General features: G+C 48.8%; 1 long non-coding RNA gene across 2 annotated transcripts; it reads left to right on the top strand.

The window, feature by feature from the left end:
• The first annotated feature begins 2,087 nt into the window (after positions 1 to 2,087).
• Positions 2,088 to 22,507, top strand: LOC137533829 (uncharacterized). Of its 2 annotated transcripts, none has more exons than XR_011024226.1 (3): positions 2,088 to 2,170; positions 13,807 to 13,865; positions 21,747 to 22,507. It is a non-coding gene; the product is annotated as an uncharacterized lncRNA (long non-coding RNA). The 2 variants fall into 2 exon arrangements; XR_011024227.1 differs by lacking the exon at positions 2,088 to 2,170 and adding an exon at positions 2,566 to 2,750.
• The last annotated feature ends 2,961 nt before the right edge of the window (positions 22,508 to 25,468 follow it).

Below are 25,468 nucleotides of genomic sequence, written 5' to 3'. Positions count from 1 at the left end.
GGAAACATTCATATCCCTCTCAGTTAAGTTTCCCTTTAAAAGCAAGTGAGTGAGCTCAGCTACTTACCGTGAGGACAACTGGGGCACAAGGCCGGCTTCTGCTGCTGTACATGGTGGAGGAGGAGGCATGAGGCTGGCTGCAGGAGGCCTGAGGCCGGCTTCAGCCGCTGGAAGAGGCCTGAGGCCGGCTTCAGCCGCTGGAAGAGGCCTGAGGCCGGCTTCAGCCGCTGGAAGAGGCCTGAGGCCGGCTTCAGCCGCTGGAAGAGGCCTGAGGCCGGCTTCAGCCGCTGGAAGAGGCCTGAGGCCGGCTTCAGCCGCTGGAAGAGGCCTGAGGCCGGCTTCAGCCGCTGGAAGAGGCATGAGGCCGGCTTCAGCCGCTGGAACAGGCATGAGGCCGGCTTCAGCCGCTGGAACAGGCATGAGGCCGGCTTCAGCCGCTGGAACAGGCATGAGGCCGGCTTCAGCCGCTGGAACAGGCATGAGGCCGGCTTCAGCCGCTGGAACAGGCATGAGGCCGGCTTCAGCCGCTGGAACAGGCATGAGGCCGGCTTCAGCCGCTGGAACAGGCATGAGGCCGGCTTCAGCCGCTGGAACAGGCATGAGGCCGGCTTCTGCTGCTGCTGCTGGAGGAGGCATGAGGCCGGCTTTTGCTGCTGCTGCTGGAGGAGGCATGAGGCCGGCTTCTGCTGCTGCTGCTGGAGGAGGCACGAGGCCGGCTTCTGCTGCTGGAGGAGGCACGAGGCCGGCTTCTGCTGCTGCTGCTGGAGGAGGCACGAGGCCGGCTTCTGCTGCTGGAGGAGGCACGAGGCCGGCTTCTGCTGCTGGAGGAGGCACGAGGCCGGCTTCTGCTGCTGCTGCTGGAGGAGGCACGAGGCCGGCTTCTGCTGCTGGAGGAGGCACGAGGCCGGCTTCTGCTGCTGGAGGAGGCACGAGGCCGGCTTCTGCTGCTGCTGCTGGAGGAGGCACGAGGCCGGCTTCTGCTGCTGCTGCTGGAGGAGGCACGAGGCCGGCTTCTGCTGCTGCTGGAGGAGGCACGAGGCTGGCTTCTGCTGCTGCTGGAGGAGGCACGAGGCTGGCTTCTGCTGCTGGAGGAGGCACGAGGCTGGCTTCTGCTGGAGGAGGCATGAGGCTGGCTTCTGCTGGAGGAGGCATGAGGCTGGCTTCTGCTGGAGGAGGCATGAGGCTGGCTTCTGCTGGAGGAGGCATGAGGCTGGCTTCTGCTGGAGGAGGCATGAGGCTGGCTTCTGCTGGAGGAGGCATGAGGCTGGCTTCTGCTGGAGGAGGCATGAGGCTGGCTTCTGCTGGAGGAGGCATGAGGCTGGCTTCTGCTGGAGGAGGCATGAGGCTGGCTTCTGCTGGAGGAGGCATGAGGCTGGCTTCTGCTGCTGCAGGAGGAGGCATGAGGCTGGCTTCTGCTGCTGCTGGAGGAGGCATGAGGCTGGCTTCTGCTGCTGCTGGAGGAGGCATGAGGCTGGCTTCTGCTGCTGCTGGAGGAGGCATGAGGCTGGCTTCTGCTGCTGCTGCTGCTGCTGCTGCTGCTGCTGCTGCTGCTGCTGCTGCTGCTGCTGCTGCTGGAGGAGGCACGAGGCTGGCTTCTGCTGTTGGAGGACGCATAGGATGACAGGCAGGCTGTGAGCACTACACACCAGACTATCAGCTGATCCCCATGCACACTACAGAAGTACTACTCAAACCTCCCACCTTTTCACATCAAATCCACGCCCCCTGCCAGTGATTGGCCAGGGGGCGATGGGGTTTCGTGTGACAGGCTCAGCCTCAGCCCATAAGGATAGCTGCAGGCTGAGCTAGATGATGATGATGTAAGCACCAAACCCCGCCCACAACACATTGCCAACCATGTTAAATAACAAACTTTCTATAAATAGTTTTACTTTTTTGTGTCCGGGATTTCTGTATTAATCGCTGCAATGTCCATAAATATGTGTTTCCTGCTGAGCCTGCAGACAAGAGTCCCGCCCCTCAGCTCTGCTAAACCAATCAGCGCAGCTTAGCCTCAGCCTTTGTTCCCCCCCCCCCCCCCCTCCTTGGCCAATGATGTCGCCAGTTTCTTTTTCCCTCCGTTTTGGCCCCGCCCCCCATGTGACAATCTCCTGCAAGCAGCCAGAGAGAAGTGAATGACGACATGTGTGTGAAAACATGAGGATGTGATGTGAGTGACTGGCATGCACAGGGTCAGGGCTGGATTTCTGGGAAGCCAACATAGGACGGTGCCTGGCGGAGCAGTGCTTTTCAGCGCTGCTAGATTTGGGCGCAGCCGGCGCCGCGCCTCCACAGGACGGGCTGCAGTGTGGACGGACCGTGGCTGCCGTGTGTCTGTGGCAACCTGTGCAGCTTCCCATCCGCCCTTAATCCCATCCGATTTCAAATGTACGCGTGCCTGGGGTGGGAAATTGCTAAGGGCGGATGGGAAGCTGCACCGGTTGCCACAGACACACGGCAGCCACGGTCCGTCCACACTGCAGCCCGTCCTGAGACAGGAACACAGGAGAGAATTTGCTGAGCTGACGGAAGCCTGCAGCGGCTGGACGGAGGCCGCAGGGCGACATCTCCCTGCACAGTTTATGCTCTCTCCCCTCTCTACCACCGGGATAGCATAGTAACCCCTTCGCTGGAGAGTGGAGAGGGCTCTTCAGTGCAGCCTCTCCTGTGCAGATAAGAGAGGAGATATTACGTTGCCTGGAGGAGCAGATGTGCCTGCTGGGAATACCTTCTGCTGCTTTAAAGCCCGAGTATGTGGGGACCTGGGTCCCCTTCTGGTTGAATAGGCTTGTTCAGTGCACAAGGGCGGGTGTACCGACGAAATAACCTACCCGTCGAATCAGCTTACATTCACTATCAAACGTATAGCAGGAGGGTTAGGGCGGCCGTGGGTGAGCACATTTGTACTGGGCATGTGACAATGGGCAGAAAACGAGCGGAAGGAGCGCCCGAGGGGACGAGCGGGGATCAATCCAGGCGCCGGCGGGGACAAGCAGGGATGCGCCGGGATCGAGCCAGCGGCTCAATCCGGCGCAACTATCTAACCATGTATTCTCAGCATCAGTTCTACTCGGCATGCATGATCGATCCTTTTTTGCACATGCCCAGTACAGACATACTCACCCACGGCCATGGTTGCACAGTGAAGAAACATTGAACCAAAGAGGGACCCAGCACTGGAATGGTGCACAAACATTTCTGGAGTGGTACACCTTGCCTGAGTGTTGGGTGCTGAACCTGGGTGCTAAGCCATGTCACCCAAATGTCAATAGTTGCAAATGAATTTAGGTCAGCACACCATCATCACAACGCAGTTTTTAATTTTATTGCATAAGTCAGCACAAGCTTGTGCGCGCCTGAAAACGCCATAAATCACCCCTAACCCCTTATGGCAAAATCCATGACTTTCTAGGTCGTGGATGTTGCTTCCCTAAGGAAGCAGAGCTTTCAGCTGCAGCTCTGCCTCCATGCGCGTCAATCCGCGCATATCTCCGCCGAGGCGGCTATCCGCGCTGATGGACGCGCATGGAGGCAGAGCTGCAGCTGAAAGCTCTTCCTCTATGCGGAGGGAGCCCCGCGATGTCCCCAAGGTAATTTGGGCTGATTTATGGCGTTTTCAGCCGCGGGGATGCAGCGTTTTAGGAGGGGCAATTAGGTTAAAGAGGTTTTTATAGTAAAAACCTTGTTTTTAGTAGACTTCAGATTCTCTTTAAAAGGACAGTTGTGAGCTAAAAAAAAAAAAAAAAGCGATCTGCATGGAGGAGGCTGGAGGAAGGCCCAGGTATGTATAAAACTCCATGTGTGCTTGCATGTGGAATAACGTGCGTTTTTTTTTTTATAGCTGCTAATGTAATTGATAGCAAAAACACACACAGTGCTGCACTCTGCTGTCAGTTATATTCTGCATGCGGAAAACATGTTTAAAGTGTACCTGATACTGGGGAGGGGGAAAGATTCATACATACCTGAGGCTTCCTCACTGTCCTCCCGGGACACCTCGATCTGCTGCTAGGGTCCTCTGAAGTTCAGCTTTGCATTCACCACCATCGCACTCCTAACTCCAGGAGCGTTCTGCACCTGTACAGTAGTACTGCGCAGGCACTGTATGCTCCTGGTGACGGGAGCACGATGGGGGCTGGAACGTGGCCGAGCCGCGCATGTGCAGAGGACCAAAGCGGCAGATTGAGGCAGGCCAGGAAGATGGCAAAGGAGCCAAGGGGCTGGAGGAGGCTCCAGGTATGTATGACTTTTTTTCCCCCACCACTGTCATGTTCCCTTTAAAGTGGACCTGAACTCTTGTACTTGACGGAAGAAAAACATATAGAAACTAGGCCTAAGGCCTGTTTACAGACGGGTGCTAGGCTCTTTCTGAATAAGCCGCCCACCCCCCTGTCCTCCTCCTGTCGGCTACACATGCGCAGTAGCCAGAAAACACGGACAGGAGGAGGATGACGCAAGGACGGTTAGGGTTTATTATATAGGATGCACCCTGTATGTATTTAGAGAGTTTCGCCTGACTTATTACCCCTCATTTGTGTCTAATCACAAGTTGTAATTTGATCTATCCCCTGTGTCACCTGACTGCCACGGCAGATAAGATCATTTGAAAGCACAGGATAATTACATGTCTGCTTCCATGAAAGCAGGAAGTAGAAACAAATTTATTGCAGGATGTGTATCAGCCGTAACAAAGAAATGTTTTTCTTTAAAAGTTATACCGTTGTACATCGTTTAGAGCATAGAGGAAGTTCTGAGTTCAGGTCAGCCTTACAGGCACCCTTATCAGACGCCGTGGGTATGCATAGAAGCATACTCACCGCTATTTGGTTAAGAGGAGACAATCACTGGCCCCTTAAAGAGACTCTGAAGTCACTAAAAAAAGTATTTTTATTTAATAATTATGATTAATACCTTAGCCCTAACTAAACCGCCGCATCCCCGCCGCTTTGAATTATCTAAATCCCCCCTAACGTGCCCTCCCTCTCCCCTGCAAAATCCACGACTTTCTTGGTCGTGGATTTTGCTGCCAGCATTAGCTTCGGTGTGAGGCAGGGGTATGAGCTGCAGCCCTGCCTCACACGCGTCTGTCAGCGGCGGATCTCCACCCCTCTCACTGAAGGAAGACTGAGAGGGGCGGGGGAGAGGCAGCGATCCGCCGCTGACAGACGCGTGTGAGGCAGGGCTGCAGCTCATACTCCTGCCTCACACAAAAGCGCTCCTCGGGGAGTTTGGGGGGGATTTAGATAGCGCAGAGCGGCGGTTTAGTTAGGGCTAAAGTATTAAACATATTAAATAAAAATATGTTTTTTTTATTAAGACGTCAGAGTCTCTTTAAAGTGAACCTAAAGGCAAAAAAAAAGAGATTTTAGGCTTCCCTCAGCCCCCTGCAGACGATCGGTGCCCTCGCAGCTCCGCTCCGATGGCCCAGGACCCGCCGGCGAGCACTTCCGGTTTGGCCGTCACCGGCCGACAGGCATGGGAACGCGAGTGATTCTTCGTGTTCCCAGCCTGTATATCGCCCCCTATGCTGCTATTGTGGCCAGGAGGCCGCAATAGCAGCATAGGGGGCGATATACAGGCTGGGAACGTGAACAATCACTCGCGTTCCCATGCCTGTCGGCCGGTGACGGCGAAACCGGAAGTGCTCGCCGGCGGGTCCAGAAGCATCGGACCGGAGCTGCGAGGGCACCGATCGTCTGCAGGGGGCTGAGGGAAGCCCCAGGTGAGTTAATCTCATTTTTTTTTACTTTAGGTTATCTTTAAGGTGTGTACACACGTAGTATTGTAACAAACGACGCATCCGTCAGACCTTCCTGCTGGGACGTGCGTACAGTCTGTCGGCAGACTGATAAGACAGATTTTTATTTTTTTTTGACAGATTCACTCAGCGCTCACAAATGACAACAAATTTGTTTTATCAACATTTGGGCTCCTCGTTCCCCCTTGTGTTTCTTTGTTACAGCTGATACAAATCATACAATAAATCTTCAGTGTTTCTACTTCCTAACATTCTGTGCTTTCAAATGACCTTATCTGCAGTGACAGTCAGCTGACCCAGGGGAGAGATCAAATTACAGTTGTGGTTAGACACAGATGAGGGGGAATTAGACAGGCTTACCTCTCTAAATACATACAGGGTGCATTTCTCTGTTTTATTTCTGTCCTCTTCAAGAGTTCAGGTCCACTTTAACCATTTGAGGACCACAGTGCTAAACCCCCCTAAAGATCAGGTCATTTTTTACTAAAAGGGCCACTGCAGCTTTAAGGGCTCGCTGCAAGGCCACACAACACAGCACACAAGTGATCCCCCCCCCCCCCCTTTCTCCCCAGCAATAGAGCTCTGTTGGTGGGGTCTGATCGCCCCCAGATGTTTATTTTTTTTTACAAATATTTATTTATTTTTAATAAAAAGGTGTATTTTTCTTAAACTTTTCCAACCTTCCCTCCCTCCCCCCGGGCCAGCCTATCATAGCGATTGGCTGTGAGAGGCTTCGGCCTATAACTGCCGATCGCTCCTGTGTCCCACAGAGGGACAGTTGTTTCACACGGCTGTCCCCACTACAGCACTGCTCGAGGACTGAAAGCTGGGCGGAGCTCCGCCTTCCAAGCGGAGATGCGCCCGCATCTGCGTGCGCGATCTCCTGCAGTAGCCGGCCCCAGGAAATGGTGTTAGGCGGTCCTGGGGCTGCCGCCGCGGTCACGCCCTTTGGCGTGACGCCGTTGTTAGGTAGTTAAACAATACTAGTTGCCTGGCAGTCCTGCTGATCCCTTTTGCTGCAGTAGTGTCTGAATCACACACCTGCAACAAGCATGTGGATAATCCAGTCAGAAAGACCTGATCTGCATGCTTGTTCAGGGTCTATGACTAAAAATATTAGAGGCAGACGACCAGCAGGACAGCCCGGCAAATGGAAATAGGGAAATATTTTAAACGTTGCAATAACCGTGACAAATGGGCAAATAAAATGTGTGGCTTTTATCCACAGTAGAACGTTTTATTTTATGACTAGAATGGCCGAAAACTGAAATATATTTATTTTCCACTTTTTTTTATTATTATTCCCATTAAAATGCATTTAGAATAAAATAATTCTTAGCATAATGTACCACTCAAAGAAAGCCTAATTGGTGGTGAAGAAAACAAGATGTAGATGATTTGTTGTCATAAGTAGTGATTAAGTTATTGGTGAAAGAAAGGGAGGAGCGCTGAAAGGTAAAAATTTCTCTGGTCCTAAAGGGGAAAAAACCCTCAGTGGTCAAACACGTCCTTAAACAAAGCACTAAACTCTGGCCAAGAAGAGGATGTTTTTAATGCCAGATAGGGTAGATCAGGCCTGAAGCCGCTATTATCTGTGTGAATAGTGAGATTCAAACAGACAAAAGGCCAGGATCCAATCAGCCGTCACTTGGTTGAGTGATAAAAATCACAGCAGTTCTTTTATATTTTAACAGCTTAATCAGCCCCGTTTCTTGCCCCGTGCGGAGCGTGCCGCCGCCCGGGGCGCTGTTGGGAGGGGGGCGCTATAATGGAGGGGGGAGCCGGAGCCGCGGGGAGGGCAGCCCGACCTCTCCCTCCCTCTCCCGGGCGCCCTCCGTGCTCCCCCCTCAGATGCAGAGTCCGTGAGCAGCAGGGAAGCGCTGTTTACAACTCACCGGCTGCCTGGCTCCAAGCGCTGCTCTCTCGCCGCTGGTCTCCTCTCTCTCTCTGTATACGTACTGATACACGCTGCTTCCTGTATCTGGAAGCAGCGTGTATCAGTATGTATACAGAGAGAGGAGACCAGCGGCGAGAGAGCAGCGCTTGGAGCCAGGCAGCCGGTGAGTTGTAAACAGCGCTTCCCTGCTGCTCAGGGACTCTGCATCTGAGGGGGGAGCACGGAGGGCGCCCGGGAGAGGAGAGGGAGGGAGAGGTCGGGCTGCCCTCCCTGCGGCTCCCCCCTCCATTATTGGGGGCATCTACCTATCTAACCTATTCTGGGGGCACCTACCTAATCTAACCTACGCTGGGGGGCAGCTGCTAATCTAACCTACGCTGGGGGGCAGCTGCTAATCTAACCTACGCTGGGGGGCACCTACCTATCTAACCTACACTGGGGGCAGCTACCTAATCTAACCTACGCTGGGGGGCAGCTACCTATCTAACCTACACTGGGGGGCACCTACCTAATCTAACCTACGCTGGGGGGCAGCTACCTATCTAACCTACACTGGGGGGCAGCTACCTATCTAACCTACACTGGGGGGCAGCTACCTAATATAACCAACACTGGGGGAGCAGCTACCTATCTAACCTACACTGGGGGGCAGCTACCTAATCTAACCTACACTGGGGGGCAGCTACCTATCTAACCTATACTGGGGGCAGCTACCTAATCTAACCTACGCTGGGGGGCAGCTACCTATCTAACCTACACTGGGGGGCACCTACCTAATCTAACCTACGCTGGGGGGCAGCTACCTATCTAACCTACACTGGGGGGCAGCTACCTATCTAACCTACACTGGGGGGCAGCTACCTAATATAACCAACACTGGGGGGGCAGCTACCTATCTAACCTACACTGGGGGGCAGCTACCTAATCTAACTTATACTGGGGGGCAGCTACCTATCTAACCTATACTGGGGGGCACCTACCTAACCTATACTGGGGGGCACCTACCTAACCTATACTGGGGGGGCAGCTACCTTATCTAACCTATACTGGGGGGCAGCTACCTAATCTAACCTATTCTGGGGGGCACCTGTCTAATCTAGCCTATACTAGGGGGCACCTACCTAATCTAACCTATACTGAGAGGCACCTACCTATCTAACCTAGGGGGGGGGGGGGGGGCGCAATTTTTACACCCTCGCCCTGGGTGCATTTTAGCCTAGAAACTGCACTGAGCTTAATACTTTTATTAATTGCTCCTCCAGCTTTCTAGAGAAGCACAACGTGACCTTAAAGTGTACCCGAAGCAATAGTGCATACTTACCCAAGAAGGGTGAATCCTCTGGATCCTGTATAGAGCAATCATTTGCAAATTCTGACCCGGGGTCCACATATGGCCCGCCGAGCCATTTCTGGTGACTCCCAAAGCTCTTTGCAGTTGTTAATTCCATGTGGCCCACAGGCTGTAGCTGCGGTGCCGCATGCAGGGGTGTACTTAGCAGCAATCAGCAAAAATGAGTTTAATTTTGCTAGTTCGGCCCCCTAGCACTCTCAAGAACAGCGATATGGCCCTAGGCCTCAAAAGTTTGGACACTCCTGCTGTAGAGGCTTTCCATTGCATCCTCCAGTCCCCTGTTGCCAAATGCAGGCACTCAGAAGAGGGCTTTATGGTAGGAACATCAGGCGTGCGCACCTGTTCAGGCATAAGTGGGGGTGTACTGCGCCTATTGTTGCAGTACGGCCACACTCAAGCTAGAAGAGGAGGGCAGCCCAGATGTTGAGGGTCCCGGCGAGCTGCGGCTGGAGCCAAGAGGATCCGGGAAGCCTCTATAGGATTCAGAGACTTTCCTCTTCCTCACTTTAAAGTGTCAATATACTTAAAGTGGAACTACACTCAGGGCAGAAGGAAAACAGAAGAATGCACCCTGAGTGTTATTAGAGAAAAGAGCCCGCCTAATTTCCCCTCATTCAAGTGATCACAAGTGTAATTTCATCTCTCAGCTGTGTCAGCCCAGGAATTCGTCAATCTCCACAGACACCGCTAATATGTAAACACGGGATGTTAACCCTTTCTCCGCTTCCTTAAAAGCATGAAGTAGACACACTGCAGATTTATTGTAGGAGCCCCGTAAGCTGTAATAAAGAATTGTTTTTCTTTAAAGGTTATTATGTTGTTGGTTATCTTTTAGAGCAGAGAGGAAGTTCTGAGTGCAGGTCCGCTTTAAGTGTGTTTAACCACTGAAGGACTGTAGGCTTACACCCCCCTAGTGACCAGGCTATTTTTTACAAATTAGGCCACTGCAGCTTTAAGGCCTTGCTGCAGGGCCGCACAACTCAGCTCACAAGTGATTTCAACCTGCCCCTGCCTTTTCTGCCCACTAACAGAGATTTCTGTTGGTAGCCTCTGATCGCTGCCAGCATGTTTATTTTTTTTTATTTTATTTGTTTATACATTTTTGATAAATTTTCCTTTCCCCCCCCCCCTCCCCCCGCCAGCCAGTGGCAGCGATTGGCTGTCATAGACAGCGGATCGCTCCTGAGCCTCATAGGGGAACAGCCGTGTCACACGGCTGTCCCCAGTACAGCGCTGCCGTAGATCGCAGCGCTGCAACATGTAAATGGTGGTTTTGCCATCTAACAGTCTCCTAGCGGCGATGTCATTGGCGCACGTGATCCCCTGCAATTTCCGCCCCCAGGACTTCATGCCAATTGGCGTTGAGCGGTCCTGGAGCTGCCGCTGCGTTCACGCCAATTGACATGGAGCAGTCGGCAAAAAGTTAAAATTAGCTGCATATCCTAGCTTGTAATGGTGTGAGGTGGGGTCTGCATGGATGGGTCTTGTTTTCCCAGCACATCCCACAGATGTTCTGTTGGAATTTCAAGACCAAAGACCAAGTCACCATCTTCCATTGCTCTATGGTCCAGTTCTGACTCATGTGCCCATGGTAGGTGCTTTCAGGGGCCTAATGGGATCTTCCTCATAGGCAGCCCCATATTCAGCAAGCTGCAATGTCAGGATACTGTTGGCTCATGACCAGTAATACGTTTTCCAGCAGTCCGTGCTGCAGTGGTGGGATAAGGCCACGGGCTAGCTTCATTTCCCCACAAACCTTGTCCAGCCCTGGGCAGCCATGGCATGTTATCCGTTGACCAGCTGTCTTTTCTTGGACCACTTTTCATAGGCATCAACCAGTGGATACCAGGGACACCTTGCAAGACCTGCTGTGTTGGAGTTGCTGTGGCCCGGTCATGCTCTGGGGGTGCTTCTCTTCAGCAGGGATAGGGAAGCTGGTCAGAGTTGATGGGAAGATGGATGGAGCCAAATACAGGGCAATCTTGGAAGAAAACCTCTTGGAGTCTGCAAAAGACTTGAGACTGGGGCGGAGGTTCACCTTCCAGCAGGACAACGACCCTAAACATAAAGCTAGGGCAACAATGGAATGGTTTAAAACAAAACATATCTATGTGTTAGAATGGCCCAGTCAAAGTCCAGATCTAAATCCAATCAAGAATCTGTGGAAAGATCTGAAAACTGCTGTTCACAAACACTGTCCATCTAATCTGACTAAACTGGAGCTGTTTTGCAAAGAAGAATGGGCAAGGATTTCAGTCTCTAGATGTGCAAAGCTGGTAGAGACATACCCTAAAAGACTGGCAGCTGTAATTGCAGCAAAAGATGGTTCTACAAAGTATTGGCTCAGGGGGCCGACCCCTGGCTACATATACTGGGGACATATACCCCTGGCTACATATACTGGGGACATATACCCCTGGCTACATATACCGGGACATATACCCCTGGCTACATATATTGGGGACATATACCCCTGGCTACATATACCGGGCACATATACCTGTGGCTACATATACTGGGGACTACTATACTCATGGCTACTTATACTGGGGACACCTATAGACCTGGCTACCTATGCTGGGGGTACCTATTTTGGGGGAACTGCTGTCAGATTATCTGCATTTTTGTGGAACCGCTGTTATGTATTTTGGGTAACAGCTGCCAGATTATGTGTATGTTAGGGTAACGGCTGCTGCCAGGTTGCGCGTATTTTGGGGAACTGCTGCCAGATTGTGTATGTTTGGGGGACCACTGCTGTTAGATTATATGTATTTTGGGTGTTATGTGTATTTTGGGTGATCCGCTGCCAGGTTTCGCGTATTTTGGGGAACTGCTTCCAAATTATGTGTATGTTGGGGGAACTGCTGCTGCCACATTGTCTATTTTGGGGGAACCACTGCCATATTATCTGTATTTTGGAGGAACTTCTACCAGCAGAGCTCAAACTTCCCCGGCAGACCTTTTACATCACTGCTAAGGTCATGTATATTTGGCCCCACCCATGACCACGCCCACATTATGCTTGACCGCGCAGGTTTTTCAGGTGAGTCCACTCACCTCTTTTCCCAGGACTAGACTCCTGTGTGTAATGCTGGGTGCACACAATACAATTTCCTGTTAGAGCGACAGGTAATCTGAAGGGGGGCTACATTATTTATTTATTTATTGTTTTTATAAAGCGCCAACATATTACGCAGCGCTGAACATTAATTTAGGTTACAGACAATATTTAGGGGTGACATACAGCAATATGACAATACTGGAATACAAGAAAACCAGATCACACACCATAGTATGAGTACAAGGTAATGCTTAGTCAGTCACTGGATGGAGCATGGAGATTAGGCAAGTTAGGTTCACTCAGATGCATAGCAAGGGTTCACAGTAATGGAGGTGCAAGATCAGGTAGGACACAAAAGGAGGAGGACCCTGCCCAAAGGCTTACAATCTAGAGGGAGAGGTAAGGACACAAATGGTAGGGGACCAGAGTTCAGCTGTAGGTTTAGAGCACTTGTGAGGGGTAGTAGGCCAGAGTGAAAAGGTGAGTTTTGAGGGCTTTCTTGAAGATGTTGAAGGAGGGGGCTGCCCTAATGGGTGGAGGTAGGGCGTTCCATAGTGTTGGAGCAGCTCTTGAGAAGTCCTGGAGGCGTGCATGGGACTGGGTGATGCGGGGGGCGGTTAGGCGAAGTTCATTGGAAGAGCGGAGTGAGCGGCTAGGTGTGTACCTCTGAGTAAGACCGGAAATGTAGGTTGGACAGGTTTTGTGGACAGATTTGTAGGTCAGACACAGTATCTTGAATCTGATTCTGGACTGGATAGGAAGCCAGTGGAGGGATTCTAGAAGGGGATCTGCCGTGGTGGAGCGATGGGAGCAGTGGATAATTCTGGCTGCCGCATTCATGATGGACTGCAGTGGGGCTGTTCGGGTCATAGGGAGACCAGACAGCAGGGCATTGCAGTAGTCAAGGCGGGAAATTATGAGGGCATGGATGAGGAGTTTGGTGGTGGCAGAGGTCAGGAAAGGGCGAATCTTACAGATGTTACGAAGGTGGAAGTTGCAGGACTTTGTGAGGTTTTGGATGTGGGAAGTGAAGGAGAGTGCAGAGTCCAGGGTGACACCCAGACAGCGGGCTTGAGAGGTAGGGCGAATGGTAGTGTGGTTAACAGTGACATGCACATCTGGGAGGTTCGTGGATGGCCGGGGTGGGAAGATCATAAATTCCGTTTTGTCTAGATTTAGTTTCAGGAACCTAGCGGACATCCAGGAGGAGATGGCTGATAGGCAGGAGGAGACCTTGTCCATGGTAGTGGTGGATATGTCAGGGGTGTGCAGGTAGATCTGGGTGTCATCTGCATACAGATGATAGTTAAAACCCATGGAGGATATAACCTTGCCAATGGAGGATGTGTATAGGGTGAACAGTAGGGGGCCAAGGACCGAACCTTGGGGGACTCCCACCGAGAGGTGGTTGGGGGTGGACGAGGACTCATTGAAGGCGGTTGTGAAGGAGCGGTTGGAGAGGTAGGATGAAAGCCAGGACAGGGCGAGATCGTGAATGCCCAAGGTGGTGTACATGTCCAAACTGCTCACCATTGATAACGGGAATGATTTTTCAGATCATTACTTCATAAAATAGATCCTGTAATTGATCTGGAGCAGATCGGATAAGTCTGATATAATTGGTGCAACCTCTCGATCTGATAGGAAGTGTGTCCCTAGCATTTCATGTTGGCTTTGTGTCGGCTTGTAACCCATCTTGACACATATTTTATTTATTCTGTTCTCTCTCTTCCTCCTAGCTGAGAGCGCCACCTTGTGTCTTGTAAAAAATGCTGTGAAGACCTTTGTGGATCTGGGGGTGAGTGTAAATTTTTTTGTACTAGTGTTGCAAAGATAGAAATCCACACAAAATACAGATTCCATTGTCCAATAATGCAGGTGAAATCATGTGTAACGGGGTGGAAAAGCTTGATCAGCTGTGGCTCAAGTCATAATCAGAATGGTTCTAGGATTCCCCTCTGTCAGCATTGTATAACATGCACAACATTCTCCATGAAAACAAGCCTACAGCTGGAATGCTGAGTCTGCTTTTGATATTGTGATAAAACAGCCTCAAATTATTCCTTGCTCATAATTCCAATTAAAATATATTACTGATTTCTCCACAGAGGAGATGTGAGAACCCTGCGACTACTCTGACTTTGGGCTCTATTCATAAAACTTTACTGCAAGTTTTCCGCTCAAAACAGCGGACTTTCCCGACCATTTAGCAAAGTGGGCATTCATAAAAGCTGTTTCCGCATGATAAGCTACAATTCCCCAGCAGAGCGAGAAATTTCCGCCATGTGCTGTGTTTTTCTAGATTTATCTAGAAAAAGTAACAAAATGTCCATTCATAAAGGTTAGAGGAAGCAGTATGAGGATGGGAAATACCGCTTCCTCTGATGTAGCGAGAAGAATTCGGATTACATGAAAGTGAATGGGACAGACCTCCCAGAGAGAGCAGCGCACGGAGAGACTCTGCCGACTTAAGTGTTTCCGCATGCCTTCCGACAGCTTACCGCCAGCCTTGAGCAGGAGATCTCCGCACTTGCATCGCAGCTGCCAACATTTTTATGAATGACCACCCAGAAGTCTAAAATACCGCTGCGGTATTTTCCCTCCACGAGTTTTTTCGCGACAATTGTTTTATGAATAGAGCCCTTTGTGTTCTATACCCATTCGCTGTGTATGGGTTTTTACATGACTAGTAGATCAGATATGATTGCTCTTTCCCGGCCATTGCCCATCCTGCTTCCTGCACACAGACAGGAACAGGAAGTGATGTGCAGGAAGCACTGATAAGGCAGAACTACAGATTTCAGATGTGAGTACAGCTTTTACAAAGTGTTGGGCAGTAGTGGGGATTGCTGGAAGAGGCATGGAGAATCTGGTAAGGTACACAGATATTACCACTAGTGTGCAGTGTACAGGCTGCTGTGGAAGTTCTAGTAAACTGTAGGTAGCTGGGGAAGTTCAGTTTTGCATTATTATGTTATTTGTAAAGACTTCATCTGGGGATGGTTTAGTACATATGTGCACACTCATCCTTTAGCTTTTGAAAAAGGTTACTTTGTAGTTTTGAATGAGGGAAGGGTTTGAAGCTCTATAGGAAAGTTATTGCTGTCTGTGTCCCTGTTGGCAGATATCATGCCTGATGCTTACAAGTGTAACAGGGACAGTCTATGCAGCAGAGGCAAAGACAGCTATAAAAGTTATACCCTCCGTCTAGTTTTCATTATGGTCTCCCATGCTCTGTGCATGGACACAATGGTGTTCCGAATGTCAGTGGGACAGAAAGTGAGGAAAAATCTATGGTATCTAAGTTTAGTTGCAAGGTACAATAAAACCCCCATTATCCATAACTCGGTTAACCAGAAAAATATCCTGGCCTTGCAGGATGCATAAACTACTTTTATACTTTTTTATACAGTGTTACATTAAAGATACCCTGAGCAGTAAGGAAAAAATGCTTCCTCCAACCCCCCATAGCCCGCAAGGTCCCTCAGCGTTTTCTTGGTCCCTTCCATGGTCCTGGTAATCCGGCGACTTCGGCTGAATGTGCGCACCGTACGCCTCATCACGCTGGTCACCGTAAGAGTCCTGCACATGCACGGTTCAGTCTTTAGTGAACTGCGCATGCGCAGGACTCTTACGGCAACCGGCTTGATGACGCGAGGGTGCGCACCTTCAGCCGAAGTCGCCGGATTACCGGAACCGTAGCAGGACCATTGAGTGTCAAGCAACTGGAAACTATACTTATATCTGGCATCAGCTAATCCCTGTTGGTGCTGGATGATGGGGGTTTTACATGCAGAGATTTAAATTTAAGCTGGAGAGTCAGATTAGTAATTATTCCCAGAAATACTATATTCCAGCACTTCAAATCAAAATGATACTTCATAAATAAAGAAAGCTTCCAGCGAGCTCATCCTATTCCAGTAGCAGCCCCTTCTTTGGTTCCCCGCTTCCTTTGAAGTGTGTTGCCCGAGGACAGCGGCCTCTTTATTTCGTTTTTTTTTTTTATATAAAGGTTAAAGCCTCATTTGCAGTTAGTGCGCTTTTGTCCGCTGTTTATCAGCACATCAATGTTAGGCCTCGTTTACATCTATGTAGCGCAGATGGCCGTGTGATCGGAACGCAACGGGTGTGATCGCATGCCATCTGCGCTGCTACCCGCTGCTGATGCCATTTTTTTACAGTGAATAGCTAAGCTCTGCGCTTGCGGGCAGAATGCATGCAGCAGTACGCAAGTGTATTGTACTGCTGTGCAGCACATAGTTATTTCCTTTTAAACAATACCAGTTGCCTGGCAGTCCTGCTGGTCTATTTAGCTGCATACTTTTTTTTTTCTGGTGTTATTCAGACACTACTGCAGCCAATCTTGTCAGCTCTGACAATAATGTCAAACACCTGATCTGCTGCATGCTTTTTCTAGTATCGGGGTGCATTTTCACTAGTGCAGTGTGGAATCGCCGCGGATTCCCCGCAGACAAATTCGCATGCAGGAGCGAAATCGCATGCGGTTGTATGCGAATTTTACTGCAAATTCGCATACGATTTTTCATGGATGATGATGTGTGCGACTTTAACCCTGGCAGTGCCTGTGTGCTTTTTCATTGATTCCATGCAAAATCGTATGCGATTTTGCATGAAAATTCGCATTAAAAAAATGCCATGCGAATTCCCTATTAAATACATTGTATGCCTCTGCTGTGCAGATTTTTCCGTTTTCCTGACAAGTGGACACAGGCTCATTAACTTTTATTGGTTATGCGAATTTGCATGCGGGGAACGCATGCGAATTCGCGTTAGTGGAAACGCACCCTCAGAGGCAGAGGATCAGCAGGATAGCCAGGCAACTGGTATTGCTTAAAAGGAAATAAATATGGCAGCCTCCATATACTTCTCACTTCAGTTGTCGGTACTTATCCGTTAGCCGGGCGCATCCGGCAGGTGGCGCTAATTACTATTCCCCCTCCAGACCGACATGGATAGTAGGGAAAGATGTAACTCTGGTGGAGTTTTGTCGCCACCTAGAGGATGCGCCCGGCTAACGGATAAGTACCCAGTTGTCTTTTAACAGCAGATCTTTATTAAATATCCCGATTCCTCAATGGAGATGCTTCTTCATCTCTAGAAATGCTTCAGTAACACTTTTGGTGTTGATGATAATCTCTGTTTGACTTTTGGCCACTTGTATGTTTGCGATAGACCATTGCTTTTTTTTTTTTGTTCTCAGCATTTCTCACTTACCCCTCATTTGTTGCTGGTGTTGTACCTATCGCCACATTGACAACAAGGCAAATACATCTGTTTGTCAAAGCATCAAAAAATACTTGTTGCTTAGGTTTGTTTTTTTATTGGTGTCTTCAGTAGAAGCCATTGAAGCTTCTGTTCACCATCAATTCATCTCTAGATGTTTTCAGTGGGGTTTATTGTCCACTTGCAGAGAAAAACATGGCTATGGAAGCTGCAGAACAGATTTACATGTCATTTTACCACCTGTATAATGAGTATCTGGATACTACGGTGGTGTAAAAGTAGTCTTCATATCCTTAGTTTAGGTGTGTACCCGGGTGTCTTGTCTGCCACAGAGATGGTGCGTACACACCTTCTGCATTCACAGTGGTCAGCTGCATAATGTACCTGTTATGACTGAACTGCAATGGGGACTGGACATAAACTTAAATACAAAGCCTGCATGCAGCCAGTTAGGATAACGCGATCTGTTACAGTGCAGAGATGTGAACAGGCACATCGAATTGTATGGGCAATTAATTAACATGCAGAATTATTCTGCACCTGCACGGTGATCTAGCCCTTAGTGTCACCAGGAAGGATGGCGTTGGATCATTCTCTGTGACTCTCCAATGGTGCATGCTTTGCAGGCAACATCCCCTATGCACAGGTGGCATAATTAGTGTCTCAGATACATGGAACCCACCTAGCTGAGACTAATTACCCCACCTGTGCATAGGTAAGGCTGCCTGCAAAGCTGGGGATTCACGAGGACAGGTTTAAGGGCTCGTTCCCACTGTTGCGACGCGATTTCGGCCGCATTCCGACGCTTGTAAAAACGCATGCGGATGCGTTTCCACATGCGTTTTTACCCGCGATTTCGCATGGCAGGGTGCCATGCGAAATTAACCATGACACTGCCAGGGCTAAATAAAATTGAAAAAGGTGCGAAATCGCACGCGAAATCGCGGGTAAAAACGCATGTAACAAACGCATGCGTTTTTACTATTAAATACATTAGCGGCGATTCGCACGGATTCCCGACGCAGGCGAAATCGTTGGCTCTTTTGTGCGTTTTTTTCACGCTGAAAAAAACGCACCTCAACAATGCTACAGTGGAAACAGGCCCATCCACTTGTATTACATGTGCGGATCTGCATGCGTTGGACGCATGCAGATTCGCGATAGTGGAAACGAGCCCTGAAAAACACTGAGCTACAGCTTTGCCTGGTGTAAGATCTATATACTATTGCTATAGTGACAACTCTTTACAGACACCCTGGGATACTATAGAGGAGGGATGAGGACACCTTGGTGCATGATGGGACAGTGGGTAGGATCAAGAGAGGAGCTGTGTGATCACATGAGATGATCTTGCGCCGCAGATCTTTTAATGAGATATCAGTACAACTGTACATGCTCTAGAGCAGTGATCTGCAAACTTAGATTTCCAGTTGTTAAGGAACTACAAGTCCCTCAATGCATTTACCTTAATGAGTCATGACTGTGGCTATCAGACTCCTGCAATGCAGTGTGGGAGTTCTAGTTCCATAACAGCTGGAGAGCCAAGTTTTCAGATCACTGCTCTAAATGGAGCCAATAATCTCCTGTGTGTATACAGCTATAGATATTATGGTGTTTGCAGGAGAGGGATGTTCCTAGTGGTAACATCTATACTGATAATCCAGCACGTGCCAATAAACTAGCCCAATTTAATGACATCCCTGTGCACGCTAGTGGCAGCAGTGTGTAACTAAGCAATGGCTGATGCTTACAATAGCTGTGCAGTAGTGATATATCTCTATATATGTAATATGCATTGGCCATTGCTTAGTTACACACACTATGCTGCCACTAGCATGCACAGGGATGTCATTAAATTGCTTTAGTTTCTTGGCCTGCGATAGGGGATATAACTTGCACTGTTCAAGCACATTTAACCACTTTGTCCACTGCTACAGTATATCTACGTCTTCTGTGGCACCCTCCGAGCCACCATGACGTAGATATACCGACTTGCTTGCAGCCCTGCTGAGCACGATCGGGTGTGCTTCAGAGCGCACCCCCCCCCAGGACTGTCAGCTGCCTTACTAATTGGTGAAAGGGAAAATGTTCACTTGTAGCCAATTAGTGACCCCCCCCCCCCCCTTCACCACGGATGAACGATCACCGCTGTAGCAAACAGCGGTGATCCTTCATCTCTCCCCCTCCGCGCCAGATCGATTAAAATAAAATGCCCCTGCAAGCACGTAGCTATGTGATGCCAAACATCCGTGTCCCGGCTTGATGACGTCATCAAGCCGGGACCCGGATGTTCGGCATCACATGGCTACGTGCAGTGCGGTGAATGGAAGCTGGGGCTGAAGGATGATCGCAGGAACCAGGTAAGGTGAGATATTCTGCTTGCAGGGGCATTTTTATTTTAATCGATCTGGCCACAGAGGGGGCAGAGTAGTAAGGGGGGGGGGGCACATCTGGCTACCCATAACAGAGGGTGGGGGTAGTGTTCCGAAAGGGGGGGGGGTTGAAATGTATTTTGGAGCCCATCAGGGTAACGGGGTGGGGAATTAATAATGGGGGGCACATCTGATGGTCCTGGGGGCCATAACCTAACACTGGGGGCACATTTGGCTATAATGGGGGGGGGGGCACTAATCCTGGGGGCACATCTGGCTAAAATGGGGACCATTGAGCCCGGGGACACATCTTGCTATAATGGTGGGTCCTATTTCGGGGGGTGCATCTGTCTATATGGGGGGCTAGCAAATACAGGGGACAGATCTGACTATACTGTGGGGCTGATATTGGGGGGCACATCTGTCTATACTGGGGTGCTGATACTGGGGACATGCCTGGCCATCTATCCTTGGGGGGAGGGGGGGGCGTACAGGGCTGGATATGTACTCTTTACCACCTTAGGCCACTTTCACCAGCCGCCCCACTTTAGTATAGGTAGCGAGATGACCCCTCCCCCCTTCCCTCTAATATAGGTAGCCTGATGACCCCCCCCCAGTATGGGTAGCCAGATGACCCCCTTCCCTCTAGTATAGATAGCTAGCTCGCCTTCACACCGCATGATCTGCTGCATGCTTGTTCAGGGTCTATGGCTGAAAGTATTAGAGGCAGAGGATCAGCAGGATAGCCAGGTAACTGATATAGCTTAAATGGAAATAAATATGGCAGCCTCCATACACCTCTCTCTACAGTTCTCCTTTAAGGACAGGGTTGGGGAACACTGCAGTCTAGGGGATGATCAATGAGACTTTCTCCTTGCATTCATGTACATGTTATGCAGCTTGAACTTTCCTTCCTGTCAATTTTTATTGGTCCGACTGGTTTAATTTCAAGCTGCATATAGTTTACATGAAATTTGAATGCAAGGAGAAATTTGCATCTCATTATTCATCCTAACTGTACACATCCCAACTCCCCCAGAGGCGGCGAGGTAATCCTCATGGTACCCACAGAAGATCTAAACGGATAATTTAATTGATATTATTCCTCTATGAAATGAAGACAATGTTTCCAGTCTGTGTATTAATATTGTTAATGTATTTTCATAATTTTAAAGTATATAACTGATGTGATTGAAATTTTATCAGATCTGATTGCTATAAATATTGTAAAGTAAAATATAACACACAAGTGGTCTTCAGAGTATACAGCTACAATGCATCCTTTACCTTAATCAAAAATCATTTTTCAATTGGATAGAACAATGTGTTAGCTTTGAGTTTTTCCAACTTTGAAGTTCAGATGTTCACATATTAGAAAGATGAACAAGCGTTCTGCTCGGTGGACAGTGAGTGTTGCGTTTCTTTCCCTGTAAAGTAGGAATGCAAAGCAATGGAAAAGTCGGACACACTTTGAATGTCTCATAGGTGTTGCTTTGAAGGGTGACATTCCACGCTACAATGCAGCTTTTGCATCACACCACTATAAACAAAGCCTACGGCCTGGCACCCACTTGCAGCGTTTTTGTTTTCAAAAAATCCTTTCTGCCAACTGTGCCACGATTCTCATTCAAGTGGATGAGAGTGTTTTTCAAAACAAAAACTATGCAAGTGGGTCCCAGGCTAGGAGTTACATGGAAAACTAAAGGGAATGGTCACACTTGAGGCCGCAGGAAAATGGCAGCGGTTTCCCACGGCTGAATCCGCATTCTTGGCCGGCAGCCAGCTGAGAACAGCTGACTGTATCGCACGACGCTTGCTATTTCCCCATTGCAGACAAAGCAACAGTGTCGGCCTTTTCCCCCGCCGCAGAAAATAGCACAATGCTACCAGTGCGCTGCGATTGCACATTGGGAAGCATTATGTGCGATATCGCATTGCAGAAAACGCCCACGATTTTAAGCAAGTGCTTTACATTAGTTCATGTACATAAAACATGTATACCTGATATTAAAAATAATGTTACTATTTTAAAATATCATCTGACTTCTCCCCTCCCTCTTCAGGTCTTTCAGGTCTCCAGAGAAAACCGCAACAACGTTCTGGAGCGGAGCAGCACGTTCCTACCTCAGAGCAACCGCCGCAAACTCCTGGAGTTCATAGTCAACTTTATGGCTCTGTAGATGCTGCGCGGCAGTCCCTGGCTCCGCCCTCTTCCCGTTGCTGGGCGTGGCACTGTTGTCAAACCACGGCTGGAATTTCTGCACTGACAAAAGAAAAAGTGCCTACCATGACCGACCGGAGACTCCCAGCGACTCTTTACTGTGACCATCGATTGCGTCCGACCGTTTCACTTTTATAGAAAAAAAACTTACAACAGGCGACCTGCGGACACAAGAAAAATGACTTGTTTTCTACAAAAGTAAAATTCTATTTATAGACAATGCTGCCATTCGCACAGATTATGGCATTCTGAGGATTTTCAAAAACAAAATTTTTTTTCTATCGTAATTAACGGTACTTGCTTTGCTCCTAATTACCTAACATTTTATTTTTCTGCCTATCCTGAAGGCTGAAATTTTTTTGTTTTTGCATCAGTTGAAATACATATGCAGTATATTTGTATGCAGCCGGGGCTTTTTTTCCCTGCTACTGCTCTGGTTCGTTTTGTTTTTTTAACGTCCCCCGTGATTTGCAGTAAATATGGTTCCCAGCTGATACAATACAAGCTGTACGAGAGGTAACAAGTTAATGTCTAATCACACAGAGAGAATATTCTAAAGGGCTGTTAATAACATTCAATATAAAAGCATTATGTTAAAGCACACCTGCATGTGGGAATTGTACTTATATGTAGTTTTAGCGGCATTGCTAGTTGTTGCCTGCATTTGGTATGGCCATTTATGGTTAAAAAAAACGACAACCCCTGGCTGGCCCCCTAAGCATGAGATTGTAAAATATGGGACTATTTAGGAGACGCAGAGTAAAGTCATGGCGTACCACAAGTACTAGGATTTTAGAGTACATTGAAAATGGCCAGGGCCAAATTTCGGAGCAGGGTGATATGGAAAGACGCCTCACCCTGTGCCCGCTGAAACTCCTGGGTGGTGTTAATGTCATCCCCACTCCGAGTTGTCGAAATTTCTGAACACGTAATTCAGAAACCGGCTATTGCCAGCAGCCAAATTACTTCATTTATTGGGGATTTTGTAAGAGACTAAAAACCTCTTTACCAAGCATATACAGCTATCCTAGTTATCTGGAACTCCAGTAACCAGCAGCCTCAACCAATCAGCTGGCAGTACTCGTGGTGATGAAGGCCAACTTCTAAGGGCCCATTTCCACTTGTGTGGTGTGAATTGCCACAGTAAAAATTTGCATGCGGATGCGAATTTCGCATGCGGTTGTATGTGAATTTTCATGCGAATTCGCATGAATGACGCTGTATGCAAATTTAACCATGGCAGTGCCTGTGTGCTTGTCCATTGATTCCATGCGAATTCGCATGAAAATTCGCATACACCTGCATAGCGGTATCCGAATTCTGATGGCTCTGCCATGCGGATTTTTCACGGGGACGAAAATGCTCAGAAATCCTGACAAGTGGAAACAGTCGCATCCACTTGTATTGGCTATGCGAATTTGCATGCGGCAGACGCATGCGAATTTGTAATAGTGGAAACGGGCCCTAAGGCTGTTTGAAGACTATGCAGTGCTTAAAGTAAAATCGAGGCGAGAGTGACCTGGATGCTGCCAGATTTATTTCCTGTTAAACAATACCAGTTGCCTGTCAGCCCTGATGGACTATTTGGCTTCAATAGTGTCTGAATAACACCAGAAACAAGCATGCAGCTAATCTTGTCAGATTGTACAATATTGTCAGAAACCCCAGATTTGCTAAAAAGTATTAGGGGCAGAGGATCAGCAGGGGTGCCAGGCAACTGGCATTGCTTAACCCTCCTGGCGGTTCATTTCTGTCTGGAATTAGGAGTCAAAAGCGGTACATTGTTTTCAAGAATTTTAGGGCCTCCGATTCAAAAGTTATAACTCACCAAAATATGTCAGAATAAAAGCATGGTAGACATTTTACATATAAATAAAACACTGGAACACAAATTTGCTGAAAAAAATAAATGTATCAATAAACTGAAATAATAGCAAAACTGTACAAATAAGCAGCAGATTATATATACACAATAATCAGTACAGTATATCCCTAGTACACCTCCCGTGTGTGGTAAATCTTAAAACATGGAACGGGACACAGGCCGACATCACAGTCCGGGCAGTAAAAACGGGTTTCTTTGCGGACTTTCTTACCCTTGCTATCCGTCTTGCTGCAGCAAACAACACACATCAGTGTTCTCCCCAGGGCCAATCAGGGGGGCGGGCCGCCCGGCTGTTTTTAAACCCCGCCCGCCTGTTGTCATTGGCCCACCTAGCTAGGAAAAAAAACAGCCAAAGCAGAAGCGTCCGACCGCGCTACAGTACATCATGCCGACAGCTGCAGTCTGCACGCACGCCTTCTGCCCTCATCTCTACCTCCGTCTGTAGCCTGCATAACTATGCAGATAGGCAGCAGTGGGTGTGGCCGCGGGCAGGCTGGAGGGGCTCGCTTATCACGGATTCTGTCTGGCATTCTTTCTCTAGGCTCCGGTGAAACTTTTTAGAGCTGCCAGGCTTCCTTACGTTGAAAACAGGCCTGTGTAACAGCTCAGCCAATCGCTGCGCTCTTAGCATGGCTTGGGGAGTGGCTTATGCAGTGCTGTGACACACGTGGAGTGGAGGCAGCTGGCGGCAAATGATAGATCAAGGAGGGAGCCGGGGCACCGCGCACGGAACAGCCAGGCAGAGAGAAGCAGCTACAAATACAGGTTAGCTTAATGTGAAGTCTGCCTGGCTGAAATGTTAGGAATTTCTTTTCACTTACTGAGTGGCTGCGCTGGCAGTGTGGATTCACACCCCTTCCCCCTCCCTCCCCCTTACTCCTCAAGATGACCTGGTGTGTGTGGATTGCAGATCTCGGAGTCTCCCAGACAGGACACTGGCCAGCTGCATACCGAGGGGACTCTGCTTGTCCTGTCACAAGGCTTTGTTACATAGCCTGATAGCAGTGTGCAGGTGATCATCTGAGATAACATACGTGGTGGCTGTCACCTGTGTGTTTTTTTTTTATTAATCCAGCTTTTTGATGCCTATTTTGGATCAATATCTATGATCATTTATGATAATTGAATTACCCCTGCCATCAGGTAACTGACTATCCACAGAAGAGCTTACAATCTAATTCATGCCTTTATGCCACTTACTCTCCAGGAAGGATCTTACCATCTAGTCCCTGATGTTCTGTCACTAACTATCCACAGAGGATCTTACCATCTAATCCCTGCTGTGATGACACTAACTATCCACAAACTATTTTACAATCTAATCGCTGCCGTTGTGTCCCTAATGGTTGGTACACACAATGAGATTTTCTGGCAGATTTACTGCCAGATCGATTATTTCCAGCATGTTCTATCTGATTTCCAATCGATTTTTCATTCAATCCTAGGGAAAATTGGGCATGTTGGAAATAATTGATCTGGCAGTAAATCTGCCAGAACATCGCATGGTGTGTACCAGGCATAACTATCCACAGAGGAGTTTACAATCTGATCCCAGCCATTATGTCACTAACTACAAACAGAGAAGCTTACAATCTAATCCCTGCTGTGATGTCACTAACTATCCATAGAGGACCTTACAATCTAATCCCTGCTGTGATGTCACTAACTATCCACAGAGG

Source organism: Hyperolius riggenbachi, chromosome 10 (genome assembly GCF_040937935.1).
Source record: "Hyperolius riggenbachi isolate aHypRig1 chromosome 10, aHypRig1.pri, whole genome shotgun sequence".
Taxonomy (NCBI): domain Eukaryota; kingdom Metazoa; phylum Chordata; class Amphibia; order Anura; family Hyperoliidae; genus Hyperolius; species Hyperolius riggenbachi.
This window is presented reverse-complemented; position numbering and strand designations above follow the sequence as displayed.